At 52.9% G+C, this 26,411-nt stretch overlaps 1 protein-coding gene across 7 annotated transcripts in view; it reads left to right on the forward strand.

Annotated features, from left to right (window-relative positions):
* The first annotated feature begins 21,740 nt into the window (after positions 1-21,740).
* Positions 21,741-26,411, forward strand: part of LOC103658422 (myelin basic protein) — a 114,528-nt gene continuing 109,857 nt past the window's right edge. For 6 of the 7 annotated variants that reach the window (XM_040632422.1, XM_040632424.1, XM_040632425.1 and 3 more), the window contains exon 1: positions 21,741-21,873. The gene's annotated coding sequence lies outside the window, so the exon portion shown is untranslated. The remainder of the gene's footprint in view (positions 21,874-26,411) is intronic. The other variant, XM_040632430.1, reaches the window with a different exon arrangement.

The following is a 26,411-nucleotide window of genomic DNA, read 5'->3' on the forward strand; positions in this document are numbered from 1 at the left end:
CTGGGACAACAGGGCGCCGGGAAGGGCCAACCCTGTCCGGGGAGGAGAACAGCACAGCACTTGGATGTGGCCCCTGCCGGTGGCGGGCTGGGCAGCAAAGCTGGGGGCCCCTCTGGAAGACCCGCTTGGTGAGGAGCTGGGAACGGGGGCCCCCGAATAAGGCACCGCGCAGAATGACTGGTAACTCAGCTTCTCCCTTAGCCTTTCAAAGTCCGGACATGGGACCCTACACCCTCCTCACACGTTTCCTGTCTCCACGACTGCCAAGGCATTTAACAAGTGTTTAACCGATAACCCATCTTTATAAATAAATTTCAAGTTCTCACCTCGTCTCCTGTAAACAAGAGCTGGACTTTTGTCATGACTTTCACAATTTTTCAAGTTTGTCCTATTTATATTCCTCAATTTTTAATCACTGATTCTGGCCAAAATGCTGAGGAACAGCCAACGACTCCCACAACACGTTATCCCGACGTGCTATTTTCTGCCGTGCCCGGCCGGAACGCGCGTTCTGCGGTTAGTCTCTTGTTTCTCGCTGAAGAACTTGCTGAAAAGGCACCTAAAAATCCACAGTATGATTCGTGATCCTGCTGGTTTCTTACTTTATAAAGCGTCATAGGATTAAAGAGAAATAACTTGGCGCATTTAAATTTGCATTTTTAAAAGCCCTGCCTGAACAGAGGAAGCACTTTTCTCACATAACCACAATCACACAACAAAAAACGAAAGTGGTGACCACAAGGCCTCGCGCTGAAACGCCGCCTCCCTCGGCACCGGAAAGTCCCGGGAATTCGAGCTGAAAACCCATCATTTAAATGGTGGGGAATTGAGGCCCAGAAAACAGCAAGTGACTTTTAAAGGGAAGCTTCGCGGGATAATCCTGGGAGCGTCTCCCTGAAAGTCTTCGACCGAGCGTTCGTGTAACGTGCCGTGAGTGGCACCGGCTGAATTCTGGTGACGGGGAGGTGAGTCGCGAGCAGGTGGATACGACGGGCCCAGGTGAGGCAGAGCTCACAGTCCCGGCCCCTCTTCCCCGCCTGCCCCGCGAGTGGCTTCAGTCAGCATCATGCAAATTTCCCTTTACTCCCAAAGCCACTCTTACGGTCACCTTAGGACGTGAAAATCTGAGAGAGTCCGTATGTCTTTATTGATCGCAGTCTGGGGAGTAGGTAAAGAGTACAGATAAAAGAGTGCCGACAGATATCTCCACGTCGGAGTAATGCATCCTCAAAAAATCCAGAAATCCTCATGGAGGGCCTTAGGAAACCCAGCCACCAGCAAATGCTTGAACGAGGGGCAGATACGCAGAAGCATCGTCCCCCCGTCTTCATTTTCAAACTCCTTGCGTTCCCTTACTTCATTTTGAGAGCCCCTGGGGAACGGATAATAGCTACGCCGTGTGTGCTTCCCAGGGGGCCACAGATTCAATACTTCCAGAAGTCAGAAAGACAGTCGGCCGGGGCTCATCCCGCAGGAGTGACATCACGGACATGCTCAGCACCCAGGAGGGAAACTTACAGAAAGAACTCCGGAGGCCTTGGGTTCTCATGGTACAGGCCTCCTGTGGAGCCTCGGTGAGGCTCAAATGTTACTAAATTGAGAAAGGAGATGGGGAAAAATAGGACAACTGGAAAAACGGATAAAAGTCCTAAAATATGTCTCGACTGAAGAGTATTTTAATTAAAAAAAAAAAAATTCTGTCTACGTCCTCTTCCAGGATAATGGAGTAGGAGTTCTCCGTCTGCCCCCAGAGAAGTACAGCTAAGAGTGCTGGACGGAACTCACACAATAAAAACTGAAAGCTTCTGAACGGTGGGAAGAAGAGGCATGCTAGCTGGGGACTTCGGGACCGAGGAACAACACTGTGGTGAGGTCCCTGGGTTTTCCTGACGCTTCATGGATTCCAGACTTTGAGCAGAAGAAGCTACAGCCAAGAAATCTGGTTGTAAGTGTTCACAAGAAACATACTGAAGCATAATGGCAGGAAAGTGACATCAGGGCAAGGGAAAAGATACACCAATAAAAGCTGAACAGAAGAAAGTTGCTCAACTATTCAACCGAAATAAAGTGTATTTTATTATTTTATTTTTAAAGATTTATTTGTTTATTTGAGAGAGAGAGAGCACATGTGAGTGGAGGAGGGACAGAGGAGAGAGAGAGAGAGAGTCCTCGAGCAGACTCCCCGTTGAGCACCGAGGCCTACGCAGGGCTCAGTCCCAGGTGCCCCTGAAATAAATCGTATTTTGAATGCATACCACAGTGTGCACAGGGAGAGGCTCTGGGGCTGAGAGCCCACTGAGTGACCTGGGATGTGCGGGTTCACTCTGTGTGCCTTAGTTTTCTTATCAGTAAGTGGTTTCTGCCCTCCATCTGTCTGTGTCCAAAGTCCCCTCCTCATAGAGACACCAGTTGCCGCGGGAAGGCCAGCATGACCTCATTTTAATGTAACTAATGATATCTGCAAAAACCCTCCTTCCGAGAAGGTGACACGCAGAGATCTGAATCTTGGGAGCACACTTCCGACCCAGTCCAGGGCCATCCTGCAAAACAACCAGCCAACGTCCTTCCAGAGCCTCACAATTACAAGGAAAACATGGCCTCGGGCCCTCTCTCAGGTTGGAGGAACGGAAAGAAGACGGGGCAGCTAACTCAGTGTGAATCCTGGGCTGGATTTTGCCCCCAAAAGGACATCGGAGGGACCAGCGGGGACTGTGAACAGGGTCCGTAGAGCACCGAGGAGCGTTACCTTCTTGGTTTCCATCCCTGTAGTCTGGTTGTGGAAGTCGCTAACATGAGCGGGCGCTGGGCGGCGGGTATACAAGAACTCTCCACAGAGAGTTTTAGACATTCTGTAGGCCTCCAATGTACTTGAAAAGTTCTAAAAATCATTATGGCTGTGGGGACGCCTGGGTGGTGCAGTGGGTTGAGCGTCTGACTCACGGTTGCGGCTCCGGTCTTGCTCTCAGGGTTGTGAGATGGAGCCCTGAGTTGGGATCCTCGCTCAGCGGGGAGTCAGCCTCGCTTTCTCCCTCTGCCCCTCCCCCTGGCCCACTCACGCGGGCGTGTGCATGCGTGCTCTCTCAAATAAATAAATAAAATCTTAAAAAAAAAAAAGTTGTCCACACACCAGATCACAAAGCAATTCCCAACAAATCCCTGAGACCTGGTGTCAAACGAAGCACGTCCAGCACAAGGGTATCGCATCAGAAATCAGTAACCAGAACGCAGCCACAACGCACCCCACGCGCATCGGGGAGTCAATCACGCATCGGGGCCAGAGAACAAATCATAAAGGGAATTGTTAGATATGTCAGATGATCAGAATGAAAGCCTTGATGAGATAAGGCGAGGACGGACGGACTCCTGTAACCTTCGTTGCACGCGTTACCCAAAAAGCCCAAGAAGGAGGAAGCCGAGTGTCCAGTGCAGGCGGCCGGGAACGAGCCAAGAACACCCAGTGAGCAGAGACGTGGGCAAGAACGTTTGCTGCAGCAGACTCTCCAGGGTTAAAAAGTAGACACAACCTCACGGCGCTCAGAAGGGAAAGAGAGCCTGGGATCTGTTCGCAGGAGACCGTCCGCAGCAGTGGCGACGATGAGGGAACTAGAGGCACGTGTATGACGCAGAGGAACCCCAGAAACCAACGGCGACGTGGAAACGCAAGGCTCGTGGACATGCCTGCCGTCCAATTGTAGCGATGTGTTTTAAACACACACAATACCTGAGAAGGGGTAAATACCCGCTATTGATCCACCGCGTCAGGCAAGTACAGGAGCTGGCCTGGGAGGGACACCACGAGCTTCAGGGGGGAACGAGCGGGAACGAAATGAAGGGTTTAGCTTAGTCTGTGTGGTTGCATTTTACAGACAGAATGCCCAGACCTGAAGCAAATACCCCCCGCAGCTCACGTCTGTGTCCTCTCAGCGGAGCGGCTGGGGGTGTCTGTCCCGCGGCTTCCTCTCCGGTGTGTTCAAAATCCTTCCTAATTGCAACACAGTCAACCACTGGGCCCATATCTGTGGTTATCTTTTAATCTCTTCCAACGACCCGAGCGTTCCTTTACAGTTCTGGAAACGGAGCATCTATCTCTCTATGTCGCCGGGAGTCAAGTTTCCAGAATCTAACAGAACGTCGGGGCGGCTTGTAGGAGCCACGGGGAGGCTTCCCAAAGCCCCTTCACCTCTGTGACATCCTCGGGCCGTCTGGGTTGGCCAATCCAACACCCTCCCACTGAACACATCTCCTCAAAGTAAACACGAAGTGTGGCCCCTGCTGTTGTCCCCAGGCACCGGTCCCCGTGCCAGCCAGCGCTGCCTGAAGAAGTGCCGTGCGGGCTCCGCTCCGAGCTCGCCTCCAGCCGGCAGCCAGACAGGCTTCACCAAACCCAAGTCCTGACCCCTCCTGGGGTCGACGCTGGGACTTCCTTCCCTTCTAGGGTCTTACTAGTTGCAAGACATCCCCCGCTTTTGCTTTTGTGCTGTGCTGGGTCTGCTGGAGCTGGCCGGCCTCCGTGTTTGAGGCTTCACGCCGACGCGAGCTTCCCGGGCCGTCCTAACAAAGTGCCACAACATGGGCGGGATTATGGCCTCGCAGTCCTGGAGGCCAGAGGTCCAAAATCAAGGTATAAGCAGGGTGGGTTCCTTCTAGAGGGTTCTGACGGAGGATATCCTACCACCCCCTCCCCCAGCCGCCAGTGGCCTCCGGCCCTCCTCCGCATCCCGTGGCTTGTGGCTGTGACACTGTGACCTCCTCGGCCCCCCTCCGCATGCCTCCTCTCTCTGCTCCCTGGGTCCAAAGTTCCCTCTTACAAGAACACGGGTCGTTGGCTTGTGCTCACCCCAAGCCGGGTGACTTTATCTTGAGTAAGTGACATCTGCAAAGACCCTAAATCCAAACGAGGTCATTTCACAGATACCAGAAGATAAGACTTAAACATCCCTTTTATTAACCCCCAATATTGCCAAAATGACCTCAACCAATAAAAGATAAAATGTCATTTATTTAATCAATAAATAAAATTAAAAACAGGTCCTGTAGCTCCGGGTTGAAGTGTCCACAGGCTCCACTGCCCTGGGATGGCGCTACCCGTCTCAGGATGGCGCGTGGGGCCTTGCGCGACGGGACCCTCGTTCTTCCCGCGGCCCCCTGGCTGTCCAGCGCTCACTCCCTCCTCCCCCGAGCAGCTCATCCTCCATCCACTGCATGGCCTCGAACCTGGACATTTCTGCTCAACTGCTGGGTGGCGCTAACAGCGCGAGAATTGTTTTAATAGATACGATGGCGTTTGTACAGTTACGGAAGCGTGTCGCCTTTCACAACTGTGCCGTTGGGAAGTTACGTGCCTAGGACGCTGCTCAAAACATTCTGAAACCCCCCTTTTAGAACTGCCTTCAAAGACGTCCGAAGACAAAGTGGTATCGTTTCTAACTCAAAGCAGCATCAACAACTCCTCAATCTTTCCTGTCCTTAAAGAGACAAAGATTCGTCACTGCTGAGAATTGTCGCAAGATTAGATCTCACAACTGATGAATATTTTCAAAAACAGTAAAAGCCCCCACAAAGTAAAAAGGCAAAAATAACCATTTTTTCAACTCATATCACATGTAGCTTATTTCCCAAATACAGAATTTTTACAAAGCACTAAAAAAAGGCCAATAAACTCATAGAAAAAAAAGATGGTTAAAGGCCTTGAGCAGATAATTCATATAAAATGAACTAATCACGTAGAAGAAAGCTGAATCCACACACGGACCATAGCAATGCCCCAGGGGGGCTAGCTCTCCCCACACACGGACCGTAGCAGCACCCCAGGGGGGCTGGCTCTCCCCCCACACGGACCGTAGCAGCACCCCAGGGGGGCTGGCTCTCCCCCCAGACCCGCACCGGAGAGAGCTTGAGAACATTCCGAGGGACGAGTGAGAAGGCGACTTGGTAATATTATTGACATAGCGTATACGCTGTTGGTTTGCAAACTGGCCCCGGACTCGGAGGCTGAGAGAGGCAGAAGGGCACCCCAGACAAACAGGAGGTGGGTGTAAGGGCCAGGGAACTCACCTATGGGGCTTGTCCTGGGCCCCAAGGCGAGGAGGTCTCCACCTGCCACGACTTCGAGTTTGTAGAGAAGCCTTAACGGGGCTCAGCCCCATTCGGATGTCCTCAGTACCGCGCTGCTCTCTGAAGATAGCCCCCTGAAACAGCATCTAACAGGAGGCAGAGCGAAAGTTCCAAGGGCAGCGCAGGGCTGGGCGGCCTCTCATCGCCCATGGGGGTCAGCAGCTGGTCACCCTCCCAATGACCCCCCCCACATCCCTGTGACCCAGAAACCACCCCACAGATATATTTACACGTGCACACAATGACTTAGGTGCAAGGTACTTCTTTGTAGATTACTTGTTACGGAAGATGGAGATAACCTAATTGGCTCCCTGGGGGACTGGCCAATCAAACGACGTTTCATTTCGTAAAACCAAGTTCTCAAGCACTCATATGTCACCAAGTGTAAAAAAGCAATGTGTAGGACAGCTTATAAACTTTATATTATGTTTATAAACCGTATGTGGTGTAAAGGGGGAGAGAATGTATAGACAGGTAATGCATACAGAGCGACCTCTGAGCCGGGGCATACGTGCTTCTGGAAGAGCTGCCCGAAGGGGCTGCTGTGGGGCAATGCACGGGGAGAGATTGTGCCTCAGGACCTGGGAGCCCGTGAGCACGGAGCCAGCCCCTGCTGCAGGCATACTCCACCCCTGCTGTCCTCTGGGGCCTGGATTTCATCACGCTGACCATATTCAGATGGGCTTTCCACAGGACGGGTTCTAAAAATGCTCTGAACAGCTTCACAGCTTTCTGATTATTTAAATAATCTTCCTTGGTTACCACCATGGTGACATTTATAATTTTTACATGAGTTTTTTTGATGACACATGTTGCTCTAATGTTCCCCTGTCTTGATGTAGAAATCACTGACAAAGAAAAAGTCTTACTTCTTCCACTGCTGACTTGGCGTCCGAGGAGCAATAAAATAAATCACCGTGGTAATATCCTTTCAACTATTTCTCATAACGACAGAATTAAACTCAACAAGATTAAAATATATATCCGCTCAACAGGACCTCATGCTTTTTGAATTAAACCCAAGGATTCAGAAATAGCTGATGGTAGGCTACTTCTGTGTGTGTGATTCCAACTTTCCATGATTTTTTGTGTGTCTATTCCAAATTCAGTACTGTCAGGCAACACACTCTTATAAATCATTTTCCATTTATAAAATTACCAAAGTTTAACTCAAATATATTCTACTGCTTCATTTACAAATGTTTATGACTTGTTTACAACATGCTGCATAAAACAAAGACTGTCTTAGGCCTACTCTTAAAACGACAAAGGAGAGAGAGGAATATAAATAAGTAAGACTAACCAAAAAAAAAAAACCCAAAACCCCATAATTATCAAACCTTATAGTGGTCTGGTTATGGAAAACACTTTCCCGGTCTTCCAGTTTTTTCAATTGCCCCATTTCGTGGGTCTCCAGGCAGTTTCCAGCTAATTAACCGGTGGCCAGGACCTAAGAATCAGACAGCTGTTCCTCAAAGCAGCTCAAGTAAAACTGGGTTTTCTGAACAGATGCAAAGAGTCCCCAGCACCAGGATCTGTGATGCAGCTGGGGCCTGTGGCGAGTGGACGTTTCCTGCTGAAATGTCTCTTCTTGCACGCCGCCGGACGCAGCCACGCACACCTGCTCCGAGACCTGTGGGTCTGTCATCGCTCCTTCTCCCCACTCTGCGGACTCGCTTTCCTCACCAGTTCCCAGCTGCTGCCTTCAAGGCCAGAGCCCCTCTGTGGTGCTGCCCCTACCGGCCAGAGCCCTTCCCCCAAGACCACAGTCCCCTGAGAGACACCCAGAGAGAGCCCGGGCTCCACCAAGACCAGGACGCAGAGGGTGTCCTCGTAGCCCAGGCGCTCGGCAGGGTCGGCGAGCCCAGGTGCCTGGCGTGCTGCAGATGCAACGTGCTACACCCTAAACGGGGTTAGCCTGCAAAGCAGTCCATAGAGCCTCTGCAAAACCCAAGGTATCCAGAAGGTGATTCCAGAAATCGATGTTTGCTTCAAGAGTGTGTGGAAATGTTAAAAGGTGCTACATATTTCCCTTGCAAATATCATCTTACATTGTCCTGCTTATGAATTTTTAATGACTAGCAGTTATCTTCAGTATAAATCTCAGGGTTCTCGACTTTGGTGAGCTTCCCTCTCTTACCTTGGCCTCGTTTCAGGAGAGAGCTTGCTCCGCTCCACACTCTCCCTCACTTCCAGGACCTTATACATCCTGTAGTTGTTCTTCCCACCGTTAGCGCTTACTGTCATGTAATTATGCTGAAATACTTACCTTTGTTTCTAGGTTTTCAAAAGTACTTCCAGTTAGGTTTATTTGGGGTGAAACAGGGAGGTGGGAAAGCAAGGGGGTGTGCAGCGCCTTGCGCTCAGGGCAAGTCCGCCACCACCAGGAGTGGCCCTCGAGCGCCCTTTCCTCCCCACTCGAGGAATCAGATCAGGAAAGATCGAAACCCGTTACGGCAAAATGAAAGTAGTTAAGAGCTTCCATTTCATTGGCCTCTCCTGTGGCATTTGCATGGTATCATGAATCAAAGCTTTAAAATCAAGTTACAGCGTTATAATGTCAGACTTTCCATCATCAGCCAGCAGAAAATTGTGTTTTGGGGGAAGGCAGGAGACGACCTTTCAGATGCTCCCGGTTCCAACTGTATTCTGCATTCGCGTTAAGGCTGCCCTTGTCTGCACTCATGTTGCCGGGAAAGTATATATTGCACAGACGAATGCACTGCATCTTTCATAAAACCGGCTGTGATTGCGTCTGCCAGGGCAGGACGGCACAGTTACACGTCAACATGCATCCGTATGAATTTCCACCATGAGCAGAGATGATTAAATAATTTTTGTAGAACAGCATTTGAAATTTCGCCTTTATCTACATTTTTTATAATAGTCAGCAGAGAACTGATTGCATCCCTCCCAGAAGAGAATAATTTGGCATTTTAAAGAAGTTCAGAGGCACACATTAGCACAAAAAGCACTTCGCGCTCCAACGAGTCAGGCACACGCATCTCAGAGGCCGCTTGCCGCCGCTTTGTCTTTTAGCTCTTCCAAACGCTCCTTTTTAAAAGCATCCAGATGTCTACCCTAAAGGCAATTATTTCCTTAAAGTTCACAAAGAGTTGGAGACAAAGAAAAAATACATTTTAACATTTGTACGTTTATCCCCAGCCTTCGAAGTCAAACATTACATTCACTACGACTCTGACAGTTGTAGCGGAAAAGGGCCTCTGCATAAATTCAGTCTGGGACGTGAGGAAGTCTGCACTGAATCCCGCGCTCTCTCGGGAAGCTAGGTCAGCGCCTCCGTGACGGGTACGGTTTCCACGTCTACTTGGCTAGTCTACGTCATCTAGCTGTTCGGTAAAGTACGAATCTAGATGTGTCCATTCGGATATTTTGCAGATATGATTAACATCCTCGAGCAGTTGCCGGTGAAAAGATTGCCCTTGAGAATGGGGGTGGAGCTCATCGTATCAGCTGGAAGCCTTCAGAACAAAGGCTGCGGGTTCTTGGAGAAGGAATTCTAGCCCAGCCTGCAGCATCAGCTTCTGCCCGAGTCCCCAGCCTGCCAGCCCGCCCTGCAGACTCTAGACGGAACGGTCCCCATGGTTTGTGACCCACTCCCTGAAATGAACCTCGTCGCAGACGTCAGACGGATCGACCCACGCAGACAGCCCCCTCATATTCATGCTGTTTCTCTGGAGACCCCTGACTGATCCACCTTCCCGTACTGGAATCGTCATCAGTTTAGAACCCACTTCTCACAGTTTTTGCAAGGACGAATGCCCTGCGAATGTATTTAGATATATCGTCTTAATGGGCAAATTCTTTGTGGCATTAGATCAGTTTTTTTCAAGTCGTAATCCGAGCACCCTGAACAAATTGCTTGTGTGACTGAAGTGACCAGAAGCAGCAGGACACCTTCCAAAGGCCTTTATTATTTCCAGGATCAACCTGAAAGATCCAATTGCTTGTGGCGGGGGCCGTGCGCTCTACCTGGGGCAGTCAGAACTTCCAGATGCAAACACGGTGCAAAGGCGCCAGGTTGATCTGGAGACGTGTCCCCGGATGCTCTTGACGGATAACGAGTCTGCACCTAAATACTTAATCAGCTTTAACTGTGCTTCTCTGCCAACTTGATTATTATATATTTGTCTCATTTCCCAATCTAGATCATTGTAGCTAACGTCAGATGCACCCATGAGAGAGCGTTACTAACTCTTCCAAAGAGATCTGTCCGACTGTCTCGCTAATTAACGCCCATGAACCCTCTAAACAAAAAGTGGAAATTGAGGGTCATCTCCAAAGGGATCAAGCCACCATTTCCTAGAAGATATTGGCACAAGAAGAGAAACTGACACAGGTGACAAGTGGCTTCTCCACCAGCCCTTACTCCTCACAGCCCCCACCTTCGTACCATCATGCAGCTCGGCCTTGTTACGAAATGCTGTGAGTTCTGGGCCTAAACCCATGGTATCCATGATTTCATAAAGGTGGGTTCCAATTATAAATGGAATCACAAATAATTCACTTAAAATGAATAAAGGGACCTTTCTTTCAAAAGAATCTTATGTTTTTTATTTTACTTTTTTAAAGATTCTATTACTTATTTCAGAGAGACAGAGAGAGAGAGGCGTGTGTAAGCATGAGCGGGGGGAGGGGCAGAGGGAGAAGCAGGCTTCCCGTGAAGCAGGGAGCCCGACCACGCGGGACTCGATCCCAGGACCCCAGGGTCATGACCTGAGCCAAACACAGACACTTAACCCACTGAGCCACCCAGGTGCCCCTAAAAGAATTTTACATTTTTTAATTTTTCTTTGCAAATCTGGACTGTCATTGCCTGGACTGTCAGGTCCATACCGACAGAGTGAGAACATAAGCCTGCTCCGTGAGGTCACTGTATCTAATTCGGGTTAACTGATCATTCCAGCAATATCTGTCCCTAATTACTGCCAAGATCGTCACACGTGCATTTACGTAGTGGGTGTTTCACCTGGACTCTTGAGTAGGTTAAGTGCCGCACAAAGTAGAGACTGTTTATTCTTACGTAACCATAAGAACAGGTAGTTCTACTGGTCCTTCCAAGTTTCCCTTGTGTATCATACACATTCTCTTATCTGCCACTCACAGCCTCCTGTAGGTGAGGAAGTTGTGCCTGGAAGAGAACCCGTGACTCATCCGACAGGATATGATAGGTCCAAGGAGTCGAAAGTAGGACCTCACCCCCAGGCCGGTCCTTCACCATCAGTGCATCTCTGACTCCGGGTTCTCAGGCCTGGCGCCCTCCTGAGCTCTGCCCCAGACACCGCGGAGTCACATCCCACCTGTGGACTTCTGTGTAGGGACGCGTCCCCCTAACCCCCAGAGCCCGTCCTTCCCCGCGGACAGCAGAGAACAGGTCTGCACACATATGTCCTCATTCTGTTCGGTTTCGACTTGTTACTCCAGCAACCGGCTCTACGGGTAACAGGATAAAGGATGGCCACGAGAGGCGGGTACACCTTTGCTTCAGACTCACATATAAGAAACTGACTCCCAGCCAGGTCACCAGCCCATCCCCAAGCCCTACGGTGAGCCGTGAGGAGGCCGGCATCCCCTTATGTGTGGAAGATAGGGAAAACCCACCCGACAATATTCTGCTAAGTAGGAAAAGCAGATTACAGAGTAATAATTACTGCACAATCACGGTTGTATTCCTACAGAGAGAATGACAATGTTTGAAAATGAAAATGCACGCTATGCCCGAGTAATTATTTCTCAGGAGAATAATAATCTGGAGCTGTTTATTTTTAAAGAATGGCTCTCTGCATTTTCTTTTTTTTTTTTTAAAGATATTACTTATTTATTTATTTGTCAGAGAGAGGGAGAGAGAGCACACGCAGGGGGAGCAGCAGGCAGAGGGAGAAGCAGGCTGCCCACCAAGCAGGAAGCCCGATGCAGGACTCAATCCCAGGACCCTGGGATCATGACCTGAGCCAGAGGCAGACGCTTCGACGGAGCCACTCAGGTGCCCTGTGTCTCTGCATTTTCTAACTTTCAACCATAGGCAGGTGGTGCTTGAGTGATACCGTGGGTAACAGGCGGTCCAAAGTCAGTTCCGATCACTCCTTGCTCGGGAGTTACTTGGCCAACCACTGTCCCAGCGTCCCTCCCTCTGAGCCCCGGGGGTCAGCACAGGGACCAGTAGGGATGGGCAGGGACGGCTCTGGACCCCCACCTAAGCACCGCCAGGCACGAGCACTTAGAAGGCTGCTCCTAGTTTTCAGGAGAAGCGTCTTGGAACACCTCAGCACCTGGAATGCACTTTCCACTCAGCTGGTAGACGACACGTCACTGGCGTTCAGCGGCCCAGAGCGGCACAGCCACCATCCAAGGGCCGGCCACCGATTCCCATCCCGCGGCACAAGCACTCAGGCCCACTGGTCAGGTATTCTTTGTAGACGTATAGGTGTATATAGATATATGGAGAGAAGGGGGGCAGGGAGGAGAGAGAGAGAGAGAGAACAGAACCAGAAAATACTTCGAAAGGCAGGTTCCGCCCCGTCAGATCCCCCACTAAATGTTAAAAATATAACTTCTTTTTAACCAGTGAGCAGCCCCATCCCGTGGGAGTTTGACGCTGTACAGCCCTGGAGCAGGTGCGTGCAGACGACAGGGACAAGTGCCGTGAGCGCTCCATGCCATTCCGTGGGCGCTTAGGAGGGACCCACCTGCCCTGACGCGGCTCGGGTGCACGGGGACGCAGGCTCGCTCAGGGAGGAGTTTGTGCCCCGAGACAGGCTCTCACGGGAGCCAGTCCCCACGCTGTCAAGACGGCGACGCGTCTCTCTCTCGCTTCTCCCCGTGATTTCAAGTCATCAGCCCTGAGTTCATGTGCGGGCGGGAGGTGACGTTTCAAAGCGATTGTTCACCCTGCTTAAGAGAGTAAGCGTCTTGCACACCCTCCAGTGCTCTGTGCTCCAGGGAACCGGAGGTCGTTGTCATTACTCCTGCCTAACATTAGCAGACTCTTGTCTTATGGCCTCAACTCAAGTCTAATCCGTTGACCTGGTTGTGATCATTCCATGTGATTATTCCACTAACAGCTTTTATTTCTGTGACTTATAAAAATGCCCAGGTGCACAGGGGACGCTTGGTCTTTCCAGGGCGCCAGGCCCGGGTTGGGCATCCCACACCCGCCATCTCACGTGACCCTCAGGACGATCGGAGGGATAAGGGCAGAACTTCCGCCACCATTGCCACGTGCAGAAGCTGAGTCACGTGCAGGCGAACTAGCTGGCCCCGGGCCACGCTGCTAGCCTGTGCAGACAGAGCGGGCTGTCCCCAGAAGGTCTGCCTCCTGTGTCCGTGCTTTTACTGTGATACAACTCGGTGTGTCACCGTGACAAAAATGCTCCTTACGTGCGTGTCACGTGCAGACGTGAGCTGCCGCTGCTCCTGGTGGGGCTGAGAGCTTCTTCCTGAGCTAACCGGAATGACGCCACCCCTCTGGTCATCGCGGATCAGTGCTGCCCAGCCAGCCCCACCAGACGGAAGCCCCGGGCTCTCATCGGAAGACTGAATCCAAACGAGGAGCATAAGCTGCCAGAAGCACTGAGGAAAAGACGTCCCGGCAAAGACTGACACCTTGCCGTGAAGCCCAGAAACCAAGGGGGCCCTCGTCACGGCACCTGAGCTGCCACGTCAAGCCGCACCTGAAGGCAGCCTTCTTTCTGAACTTTCTGTGACAACATGCAACAGAGTCCTTTTATTGCTCAAGTCCTTGTTCATGTTGGTTTTCCTCTCTTTGCCCCCAATAAATACTGTGGTCTAGGAGTGTGATGCTGCTACAAGCAGCTTGATGTGGAATGAATTTGGAACTGGCCGCAGTGATTGGCCATCCTTGACCTTTTAAAGCGAACATATGGCTAAACGACCTTGGTTGGCCATTGGCATCTGGGTGACAGACTGCCACAGGACTCGGGAATGGTAGGACAGCTCCGAATGTGGGAGAGCGCTAAGCACCTCAGGGAACAGATCCTCTGGAGCTGACCACCTGCTGCGGACACAGAAGATGCAGACGATGGCTCAGTGCACGGCAAACCTGTCTCCCTACAGCATGCAATCCGAAGTAGGGGCAGCCTGGGGACCGGGAGCCTTGCAGGGCTCTCTCCCCCAGGCGGAGCCCAGCGTCAGCGGGAAGTAGGAACTTGACAGACGGGAAGAGGGAGGCCGAAGGGAAGAATGATTTTGAAGCCGTTCCCCAGCAGCCAGCTCTCCTTCATCTCAGGTCCTGGTGTGGAGGTTCAGCCGAGAGCAGTGCCACCCGACCGGGCAGGGAGGACGCGCCCTCCCCCTTCTACCTGAGCGGCCGAGGCGGAGCACTGAAATGCCAAGTGGAGCAGAGCGAGGGCCTGTTCCAGGAGCCGAGTCCCACCCCAGTGAACTCCTGCTCACACGGTGACAGGGCAACCGGGCTCTTAGTTACTAAGCAACCAACAGGAAACAAATAGGGCAGAAGCCTAACTTGTTAAAAAGGTTGTACTGCCAGGGAGACTGGAAACCGACCGCTGGGTCTTCTCCCCCCCAGGCAACTCCCCCCCCCAGGCCCTCGGATCTCTCCAGCCAGAAAGTGGCTTCACGTGGTAGTGGGTAGAAGGCATCCCCAGAGCCAACCCTGAGGTGACCGATGGGCCCAGGCCTGTGGGATGCTCTCCCGGACACACGGCTGTTCTGTCCACCCCCAAATGGTCAGTGCTGTGGGTTTTCCTCTCTCCTCCTTTCCACGGGAGCTTTCATTGCAATCCATCCTTGTTTTCCACTACTGTGGTAATGGGGACAGCCACAGGTCCCCAGATCCCCAGGAACTACCCCCAGATGGGGTGAGAGGGCTTGACCTCACCCGGAGTTCTGAGCTAAGAGCTGGTGTGAGTCTGGGTGGATTTGGCTTCCCGGCCGGGGAAATGAAGGTGAGCACACGCGCAGAAGCCCTAAGTGCAGCCCTGCCCTCTCTTAGCTGCGACCTCACTGTTCAGAGGCCAGTAACGGCACCCAGATGCCACTCCGGAAGCACGTGCACTCCGGGAGAGTGCCCCCATGCCTTGGCTCAAGGAATCCCACCCCCCTGGTCCAGGCCAAGGGTGGTCCCGAAATGGTTCCAGCCCACTGCAGCCCTGCACTGGCAGGGCAAAGCTTGGAGCCCCGGAGCTGTGAGCCGCCCTGTGGGGCAGGGAGGGGAGACGCTCATCAAGGGTGGAACTGACCATGAGGAGTTCAGAGGGATTAAGCAGCCAGGTCCTGGTCATGGCCTTGGAGCTGCCGGGACACCCACACTTTCACCCACAAGGGAGGATACGTTTTCCTCCTCCTTCAAACATGCCCTTGTATCGCGGCTCTGCACTGGCTAGCCCCGCCTGGGAAGGCACCCGGAGATGCGGGGGTGAGTGATGTGGTGGGAACTCGAAGGCTCAGGACGCTTCCTAGGCCCGGGTGGGCCCTGGGTGGTCTGTGAGATCCTGCCGGGGTGGACAGGACTCCGGCGTGGGCAGAGGAGGGGCAGGGGGGCAGCTGCAGGACCCACAGATTTCTGTAATTAGTAAGGTCAGATCTGAGGACCCAGGATCTTGGGAAATGTAACATTTCTTCAAATCTGGCAGAAAACAGACTGCTTTTCTTTGTGTAAACCTGATTGTCTCTTCGGCTACCATAGAGATAAAATCACCGATGATCCCATATAATCCATGCTCATTTACATTTATTTTAATAGCCTCTGGTACACATCGTCCTGCCAAACAGAAGCAAATTCTATTTTCCTCACCAAAACCGACCTCTGAAATTGTTGCTTTTGGTTGCCATAAGAACAGTTATATATAAATGTTCGATCCCAGAGACAGTAATGCAGATATGCGGATTAATTGAACAATGGTTTGGTTTCTTTCATATCACCAATTAGTATCGAATATTTTAAGATGTAACATAATTAAAAGTCACGAAGAATACTCACTTATTTCAGTAAAAACTCCTGGGTGTCATTTACCTTGCACAATTTAGCCAGAAGCTTCAAATACAGAATCACGTCCCCATAACGGGTAGTGGTGAGCGCGTTATAAAACGGACTTGCCAGAGGCAATGTTTCCCGAAGGCGAATGGATTTATAAAGCGTGAGACAACCCTAGTCCCACCTCACTAGGATTGTGAAGAAATGAAGTCAGTCAGAGGACCACGTGGTCCTCGGGCCCAGGAAGGACACACTGGGGTCTGGGCCCTCTGTTTAATGAGGGCGTTCGCTGGCCGGGACCACAGATCGCAGAGGGGCTCCGGGAGCTCATGCAGCTGAAGCCGCAGTGTCCCTCCGGGACCCTGGACCTTGCTGCATTCCTAGTCTTCTGTTTCTCCCAAATTTTATGAGTTTCAGGCCCACAAAATGTGTGCCCATGAGTGTAAGAAAAGGCTAAAGGGGGGACATTTACAGTCCTTGAGAAGCACTGTCAAACAGGAATGTGGGCAGCTAGGGGCCCTTCTCTCCGGAAGGTTCCATCTGTGTTCCAACAGGCTGTCCTTTCTCACATCCTGCAGAGTAACCTTCTCCTGGCTCTTCCAGCTGCCCCTACCCCGCCCCTGGTTGCTTCACCCCTTTAGTTACCTCCTGGAAAGGAGGGTGGGCGGGCTCTGTCTCAGATTGCCGCCAACATGATTTCAGGTCCACTCCAGTCAGGCTGTCACCCCAGTCCTGGTGAAGGAGACCCAAGACGTCCATCCGTTAAGCCGGGGAGCCACCACCACCTGTGGCCCCCTCCTGAGGGTCCTTGGCTGGCTCCTCCTCCCTCCGGCCCCATCAGTAACATCAGGTGGGGCTTCTGCAAACGACTCCCCCAAGCTCCCACCCAGATACCCCTCTCCATTAAACACACCCACTCAATCTCCCCTCAGACACCAAATACGTGTGTCCAAAAGAGAGCACCTGACCTCGTCGGTGGCAAAGTCATCCCTCCAGCTGCTCAGACCCTCTGTGGTGTGTCCACAGACTCGATCTCTCATCTCTTTTCCATTTTTTTTTAAGGTTTTATTTATTTATTTGACAGAGAGAGACAGCCAGAGAGAGAGGGACCACAAGCAGGGGGAGTAGGAGAGGAAGAAGCGGGCTCCTAGCAGAGGAGCCTGATGTGGGGCTTGATCCCAGAACGCCGGGATCACGCCCTGAGCCGAGGGAAGACGCCCAACGACTGAGCCACCCAGGCGCCCCTCTCATCTCTTTTCCTAACATGCTCCCTCCACTTTTCCTTCCTCCAGCTACAGTGGGCTCCTAGGATCCCTTGACCCCTTAGGTCTGCCTGCCCCAGGACCTTTGCACTTGTCATCCCTGTTTCCTGGAATGCACTCCTCCACCCCCACCCTGAGATAGCTACATGACTTGGTTCCATCAGCACTTGCTATCTCCCTTCCCTGTCTTATTTTTCTTCTTGACTCTTCTTTATACGGGTCAGGTCATTATCTTCCTCAGGCCTGTTACACGGCCCTGTCTCCCCGTGATCTTTCTGTTGGGTGAGCCTCCAGTGCACACAGCCGTGGGGTAATCACTGGGACAATGGGGACACCAAAGAGAGGCATGCCCACCCACCAGACCTTGCATTGTGGAGTGGGGTCCTTGTGCTGGGCACATGGGGGAGGGCTGCGTGGGAAGGAAGCTGCCCATAGGAAGTTGCTTATAAGGACACATCCTGCCAGGCTCCAGGCATACAACTACGAATGGAGTGTGTTATCTGAACATCCAGCCTGCCTTTGAAGACCATTATCTCTCCCTCCCTCTGTCAGACCACCCAGGCAGAAGCCTGCATGTCAGTGAGACCCCTTCCTCTCCTTCAACGTCCCTCCCCGCCCTGCCTGTCCCAAGGGGCTCTACCTCCCGTCCGCCCTCAGCCGAGGGGCCGGTGTGGGTCTGCCACCGAATTCTGACTCTGGCCCTTACAATGCACACAGCGAGTATTCTCACGGGGCTACTACACCAGGCACCGTCCACACGCTTACAATGCAGTCGTGACAGAGACACGGGCCGCCGAGGAGTGTCTGCTCCAAGTGTGCCCTCGCGCAGCCCCAGACCCCATGGGATGCGGGAAGCAGATCCCACCCACCACCGCCTTGAGGACTGGGTGGATGCATGGAAAGCCCTCAGTGCTGGAACCAGCAAAGGCCCAAGCAGGATTTGCTATTTTTTTTTTTTTTAAGATTTTATTTATTTGTTTGACAGAGAGAGACAGCCAGCAAGAGAGGGAACACAAGCAGGGAGAGTGGGAGAGGAAGAAGCAGGCTCCCAGCGGAGGATCCTGATGCGGGGCTCGATCCCAGGACCCTGGGATCATGCCCTGAGCCAAAGGCAGACGCTCAATGATTGCGCTACCCAGGCGTCCCAAGGATTTGCTGATTATTATTGCCATATTCTCCCGAGGGCTCTCTCCATGCTAGTCTCTCCCCTTAACCCAACTTCCCCTGAGTGGTGGATACCACGGTCCTGAAGCTGCCTGGGCCACCAGCCCTTTGCTGGCTCCGGGAAACCCTGCATCTCCAGGGTGGGGCTGGGGCCGCTCGCCCCACTGCTTCTCCCCTGCTGCTGTCTCTGTCTCTCTCTTCTCACCAGCTGCTTCCACGAACCCTGTGGTTCCTCAGCACTTCATGCCTCCAAGCTTGCTGGGGCTGCTGCCCGCCTGTCCCCTGCCCCATCTGGCCACGCACATGGAGAGATATCAGGTCTTCTCTGGCCACGGAGGCTCCAGGTGCTGTGCAAACACGCCCATGAGGCCCTGACTCTGCACAAAGGCTGCTTGAGTTGGGGCGGGGCGGGGGGCACCCATGTGCTGGAGCTGCCGTGGGCACTTAGGGGACAGCCACCATGGGGAAAGGAGTCTAGGGGCGCTGTGTGGTTGTGGGCTAGAGCCCTCAAGTGTTTCCTTGTCCATATGGGGTTTTTTAATTGCCCTTTTTTTTTTTTTTTTTAAGATTTTATTCATTTATTCGACAGAGATAGGGACAGCCAGCGAAAGAGGGAACACAAGCAGGGGGAGTGGGAGAGGAAGAAGCAGGCTCATAGCGGAAGAGCCTGATGTGGGGCTCGATCCCAGAACGCCGGGATCACGCCCTGAGCCGAAGGCAGACGCTCAACCGCTGTGCCACCCAGGCGCCCCTTAATTGCCCTTTTTGGAGCTTATGCACCTCATCTACTGGTACTTGTAACCTGAGCAAAGTCGATCCACGTACTAACTAGAATTTATGGTGAAACAGTCAACCTTCAACCCTATGCAGGTAAATTATCTGCTTTGCGAATATCACCAGCAAATTGTTAATTACAAACCAGGATAAAAATGAACTTCAGTCCTTGTCTACACAAAAATATAATTACAAAGGTAAGTCTGTTGATGCGGAAAATAAAGCAAACTCAAGACGCATGCAGTCTGCTCTACTGGGAATTATTTAGATTAATTTGTTTACTTCCTTTAGCTTGGGTAAGCTGAGCTTTAGCTCCATGGAACAAAAATTACTGAGTGTGTATCACGCACAGCTTATTGTGCAATTTGCTGCCATGCGAAGTGATGAAGGGGCCCGTCCTCATTATCTGAAGTGTATCAGGGTCCGGGGGGGATTGCAATAGGATTTTCTTAGAAATGTCAAAGAAACAAAGAGGCTTGGCTCATTTCCCCCTACTTGTCAAAAGACTCCTTTCAATTTTATTCAGCAAAATGAACCTCTGTATTTTGTTAAAGGTGCGTGCCCATCTCTACATAAAGCGTGAGGTCCCGATCCCCCCCTCCAGAGGGAGGGGATGTCCCTATGATGGAACCTTCCAAATGCCCATCCATTGCTCTACTGAATAGTCTTCCTTACTCCCTTGCATACACTTTCTTTGACGAACCCCTGAATATGAATTTGGAGGCACTATATCCCCACACAACAGGCATAGTAAAATTTTATAAATACTTTAAAAAGAGTTGTAACTGGCAAGACTGACATTGGCAGAGACCACAGTTGGTGTATGTGAAGTTTCTATAAACCACTGAAAATCAGCAGACACAGCACGAAGGGGAAGGGGAAGGGTGCTGTTTGCATGTGACCTGTGGGACTCCCCACTGCCCAGTCTTCACTCAAGTCTGCGGGGCGGGAGCCCAGACCCTCTGCAGCCCACTCACCCCAGGAGGAAGCGAAGAGACATCTGTGGGGAGGAGAAGTGTTTGTGATGCTGAAACAGGCATCCAAACAGAGCCCAGTTTCTGGGGTGTCCTGGCCTGACCTTGATGAAATTCAGGGCTGGGGTGGGGGTGGGCTGTGCTGAGTGGTTTGAGTCAGGGACCTGGGAGCTTCTCAGGTTTGATTCACTGCCCTGTGCGCCCTCAGTGTGTGTCTGACTCCCTTAATCCCCACCCTGCTTGTCCATTTCTGAAACGGGGAATGAAGGTATGAGGCAGAAAAATTAGGAAGTTTGGCACCACCAGCATCCCCTTTCCACTGCCCCTGCGGACCCCCATAAGTGGGAATATCATGTTCTCTCTTCTCACCTGTCTCTCCTGAGGAAAGGATCAGGTCCAACACTTCTATCACCGTGGACATACTTCTCTTAGAATCATCCGCATTTGAGCATGGTTGCAAGATCCCTGGGGAATATGAGGACAGCTGGTTTGGGCAGGGAGCCCTGACCCCACATACAGCTGGCCCAGGGCACAAGGGCTCCCCACCTCTTGCCAAGCACCAGACTTCCCCCTACTCCTAACATACAGTGAGTGGGTCCCTGCGGGCTCCAGGGAATGTCAGATTCAGTTCCCTGACCCGGAATCTGAGTCCTGAAGGACGCCAGCGTCTTGGCTCTCCCTCCTCCCTCCTGCTTTCCCACTGCCAGGAGGAGGCTGAGAATACAGGGGAAAGTCCATCCCACCACCAAAGCTGTGTGCCCTGGTGACTAATGTCCAGACAGCAGGCTTCCTTCGGATCAAAAGGATGACACCGCCCGCAAGTCAACAGATGCCTGGGTTTTGCAGGACCCAGGGCTCACGCCCCCCCCCCCCCCCCCGTGTGGCATTTTCTGGTCTGTTTCATGAGTGCCCTTTGCCTGCCACCTCTGTGGAAACGTGCGTTCTCCAGCAGAGCACCTGTTTGTGATGCCACCATCCATGCAAAGTTCATCCCCTGGGGCTCTCAAAGCCCGGGCTTGGCGGCCACGGGAGCGCTAGCCCCGGCACTGAACCGGCTCTGGCCCCTAGTCACAGTGAAACGGAGGGTGGAGGAGATGTTATCTCAGGTCCCTCCTGGCGATGGCGGGTGGGGGTACTTTCAGAGGATAAGCCCAGGGAAGGGTTCAGAGAGCAGGGGTTCCGCGGCGGCCAAATCCTGCCTCTCCCCGCCGGCGCCGACTCTGCGCCCCGGTCCCCACGCGTCCGCGGCTTTCTGGGTGGCCAGGCCGTCCCCGAGGTGGTACCGCGGCAGGCGGCACCGTGGCAGGCGGCGCGGGGCGGGGCGGCAGGTGGGCGGGCTCCGCTCGGCAGCCGAGTTTACCTGGCTCGCAGGAAGCCCGGGACGCGGGGGCGGGAGGCGGGGTTCGCGCCGGGCCCTGGAGCAGCAGCCGTCAGTCACCGCCGCGCGCCAGCGAGGACGAGCCTCCGGCCCTGGCGGCCCGCGTCTCCCTCTCCGGAAGGCGGCGCCGGCAGCTAGCTCCGGGACCCGGCTGCCCAAGAGCGGGGCCCGGGCTGCGGAGAGGCGGCCTGGGACCCCGCGGCGCCCCTCTGGCTTCGGAGCGGCGAGCGCGCGGTGGGTATTCGTGGCGGGGGCGGGCGGAGCGGCCCGGGGTTTTGTTTACGTGCCCCGGAGCGGGGACCGCGGGGACCTGGGCGGGACCCGTGGCGCGGGGCTGTCCGGGGCAGCGGCGCAGGTGGCGGGCAGGTGGCAGCCTGAGGCCTCCCTGCGAGTGGGTGCGCGCGGGTGCGGACGCCAGTCTACGGCGGCGGGCGCCGGAACCCGACGGGTTTCCAGGTGTGGCCTCGGGCCAGGCCCCAGGCCAGGTCTCCCGGAGAGCGCGCGGCCTAGGGGTGGCGGTGGGGGTGGGGTTTAGGGGTGGGAGGTGACAAAGGTCAAAAGAGGCGGCTCCGGGGGACCTGGAGACGGGTGCTGGTGGCGAGCTGAAGGGCAGGCTGGGTGTCCCTGCCAGTTAAAAGTGCTTGCTAATTCCACACGCGCGGAGCCCCGTGGACGCCCCCCCCCCCCCGAACGAAGCAAGTTTCCCTTTGATCACCGGGGCGGGGGGGCGGCGACTGGAGACTTGCCTGGCTTCCGCCTTCGCGGGGCCTGTCCTGGCTCCAGCGCGCGCTGCCTGCAGCCGCTTGCAACCACCTGGGCCCACCTGCAGCCGCGTGCGCCCCGGCGCCTGTGACCTGGGGGCGCGCTCCCCTCCTGGGCCGGACGCCGGGGGTGGGGGGGCTGGCGGCCCCCAGGGTGTGTGTGTTCTGCCATCCCTGCGCTGACGCCCCGGGGGCTGTCTGGGTCTTGTGGGGGGCTGGTGGCAGCTCCTGGTTTCTTTTAGGGTCCACTTTCACCCTCTGTTTGGGAAGGCACAGTGGGGTTTGCAAATCGTTTAAGTTTCTTTGGGGATCTCAGTAAGACTCTGGCAGGAAATAGGCGCATTCTGGTTCCTGTTCTCTGTTTTCCAATTGCGACAGCGTGAGAATCAACAACATGTGTGCCTTCAGCTCTGCCCCCGTGGCAGGCGCCTGAGGCGGCTAGGATGTATGCCGAGGGGCTAAACAGGGTTCAGGGGGGCCTCTGGGTGACCTAGCAACGGACACCCACATTGGGCTAGAGAGAGGTTTTCAGGGAGCACCCTAGCTAAGACCTGTGGTTATTTGAGACTTTAACACGCCAGGACCAGGGAGACATTTTACAGACCAGGGCCCACAAATCGGGGACCACCCTGAGCTGGGTGCCACAGGCCCACGGGCAGGTCACTTGTGGGTGGTGGGGCCCCTTCGGAGTATTGCCTGGTGCCCGGAGCTGGGGAACCTGGAACAGCACAGCCCTTCTTGAAGCCTGATAACACGTTTCTACCAGACAAGGGAAAGGGCCCATCAGTAGTTTTATTTTTTTAAGTGGCATAAACAAAAATCTGAAGGGAAGGAATCCAGTTAAAAATTACCGTAAGATGTTGGTTAGCACGAACGCTCAAGGATTTAACTATTCTGAAATAACTACTTTTATCTCAGGGTCGAAAAAAGCTATTTGGTTCAGATCCACTTGGAAAATCTTTCTGATGTATGGCACCCTGTCCAAAGCTGAGGAAGGTTAAGACACGGTGCTTGCTCTGTGATTGGGCACTGACTCGCTCCACGGTGGTTGTGAAGGTCGGCTCTCGCTGCCAGGTCGGCGGCGACGGTGACTGTGCCATGGTGGAGGATGTCGCGGGGAGCGGAACCGGCCCCGGTCTGCTCTGTGATATTTTTTTGCCACCTGAACTTTTAAATGTTGGTTGGATCATGAGGTCACCAAGAGTCTGGTCAGACCGTTCCACGTCTGGGGTGTGCATGCTGTCCCTTCCGCTCGCAGCCCACGCCCTCCGTTCCCCTCCCCGAGCCCTTGGCACCACTCATCTTGTTCCCCAATTTCTATAATTTCATCATTTCGAGAATGCAGCATAAACAGAGTCATACCATATGCAACCTTTCTGGATCGGCGTTTTTCACTAAGCACGGCTCTCTTGAGATCTGTTCAAGCGAGTGCACGCGCCGTTCCCTCCCTTGTATTCCTGAGCAGTGTTTCGTGGTAGGGGTGCACCGCTGTTCTGGTGTTTGGTTGGTTGGTTTTGGTTTTTAACCATTTACTCTTTGGAGGGCACTTGGATCGTTGCCAGTTTTGGGTTATTGTGAATGAAATTGGCGTTGGACATCCATGTACAGGTTTTTGTGAGAGCAGAGCTTTCATGTCTTTGGGAATGAATGCCCGAGAGTACAGTCGCGAAGTCCTATGGTGAGCACATGTTTAATCTGATAAAAAACCTGCCATCCTCTTTTCTAGAATGGCCACGCTGTTTTGCATCCCACCAGCAAGGTGGGAGTGACCCAGGATGTGCACAACCTTGACAGCATTTGGCCCCGTCGCCACTTTTTATTTTAGCTGTTCCATCAGGAGACGTATGGTGACATCGTGATTTTAGTTTGCATTTCCCTCATGGGCGATGACGTTGAAGATTTCCGTGCGTGTATCCGCCATCTGTACACCCTCACAGTGAACAGCCTGTTCGTGTCTGTGCCTGTGTTCCGATTGGGCGTTTGGTCTCGATAGTTCTATGTTCTAGACGCTGGTCCCAGTGGTTGGCACTTACATGCTGGTAGTTGTTTTTCGTCTTCTCCACAGGGTTTTTGGTAGAGAGAAAGGTTTTCATTTTGACGAAATTGGTTTATTGGTTTTTCCTGTCATGGATTGTGATGGTGGGGTAGGGTGAGGGCTCTCTGCCTAGCCTGAGGGCCGGAGACTTCTCTCCTGTTTTTTCCTCCCTGTTGTAGTTTTACATCTTACACCTAAGTCTGTTGTCCATTTTGAGGTAATTTTTGTATAAAGTACGAGGTGTAAGTTGAGGGCTTTTTGTTTTGCTTTGGTTTATTGTTGCCTAGGAGTGTCCTGTTGCTCCTGGGCCGTTGTTGAACAGAAGATCACTCCTCACCCGAGATGCTTTGCTCCTTTGTCGGAAATCATTTCCACGTATTTGTGTGGGTTTAGTTCTGGGTTCTGGGTTCTGTTCGACCCATCCCGGTCTCTGTCCTCCACCAGTAGCACACTGGCTTGATTACCATAGTGGTACAGTAAACCTTAACATCCGGTAGAATGAGTCCTCCTACTTTGTTTTTCTTATTAAAATTGTGGTGACTCCTCCACGTCCTGCGCCTTTCCGCGCAAGGGTTAGAATAGGCTTGTTTAGGTCTACAAAGCTCTCAATGAGATTTTGATTTCCTTTTAATTTAATTCACATTCTTTAAGAGTGAAGGAGTTAACATTTTCCAAAATAAAAGAAGAAAATAAGATTTATAGCAGAGACGAATATAAAAAACATACCAAAAGGCAAGTAACAAAGGGGAAAGAACATGGAAAGATGCACTAAGAGCACAGAAGAGGACAAACGTGGGGGAGAGGGTTTCTCAGTGTCTCATGGCCTAAGACAGTGTTCTTTCATAATACGTGTATTTTCAGGACATATATAAAATCCATTAAAAGGCCTGGTAAATCTGCCCCTCCCCCGAGACGGATTTATTTTCTAAAGGACACAGACAGACCGACTAATGCTGCCCGCAGGGCTCTGGAGGAAGGCTGCGCGTCCGATGGGGAAGTCTGGCCATGTGCCTTCTCCGCAGTCCCTCAGCCACCCGTTAAAGCCAGCAGTGTCCTGTCCCTGGTTTATACGCGAGAAACCCGAGTTCTCCGGGGAGCAGGCCGACGAGCAACACATTTAGGTCTCAGAACACACGTCCAGAATCTCTGGTCTTTCCAGCCCCCCCAGAACTCACCTTCACAAGTCAGAGGCCGCTGGATCAGGGGACAGGGCTGCCTTCACCCTTCCCGGACTCCCCCGAGTGGTGCCCCCAGGCCCAGGAGTGTGACCCCACCTTGTCCCCAACAAGCCACAGGAGCGCCTGGGAAGTGCTCAGAAACCAGGGGCCTTTGCAAAGCAGCTCCTCTTGAAAGGAAAGAATTAGGTAGGAAAACAAATTTTTCACCTGCAGGAACTCGAGAACATCTCTCTTGATGGCAATACAACACACTACATACACTGACGCTGGCTTTGAAAGGGGGTCAGAGCCTCATAGATGGTGACAAGGAGGGTGACGCCTTCCAGAGCGTGAGGGGGTTTCTCTGAGCCCTGAAGCCACAGCCTTCTTATAGGAAATGAGTTTCTGCTCAGAGCCCCTTGGCTGTTTTTCTTGAGGGTGAGATGCTTTTCCTTGGTATGTATTGCAAATTCAAAAACACAGAAATCGTTGCAAGAGCTGTTTATTACCTTTTATTAAATGCAGTGGTTTTTAACAGCACGCGGATTTTGACTATGCAGTAATGAAGGCTTGGATTTGGTTTCTATCTCCCCAGTTTTAAAACCGTCTAGCAAACAGAGAGTCGTGCTGATGCTTCTTTTGTGAGCAGACGTGACTCGGTTGTACTTGTACGCTGGGTCCTGTTTGGCTCGGTGGTCAACATCCAGTGCCGACCGTCTTGGCGTTTTGGGGACTGCATTCACTCTGAGCGCTCCGCTGCTGGGGCCCACGCTCGCTCATGGAGCCGCGTCCCGCCCTGCAGCCTGGGACCCGTGGGGA

Source organism: Ursus maritimus, unplaced genomic scaffold, assembly GCF_017311325.1.
Source record: "Ursus maritimus isolate PB19 unplaced genomic scaffold, ASM1731132v1 scaffold_18, whole genome shotgun sequence".
In the NCBI taxonomy this organism is placed as follows: domain Eukaryota; kingdom Metazoa; phylum Chordata; class Mammalia; order Carnivora; family Ursidae; genus Ursus; species Ursus maritimus.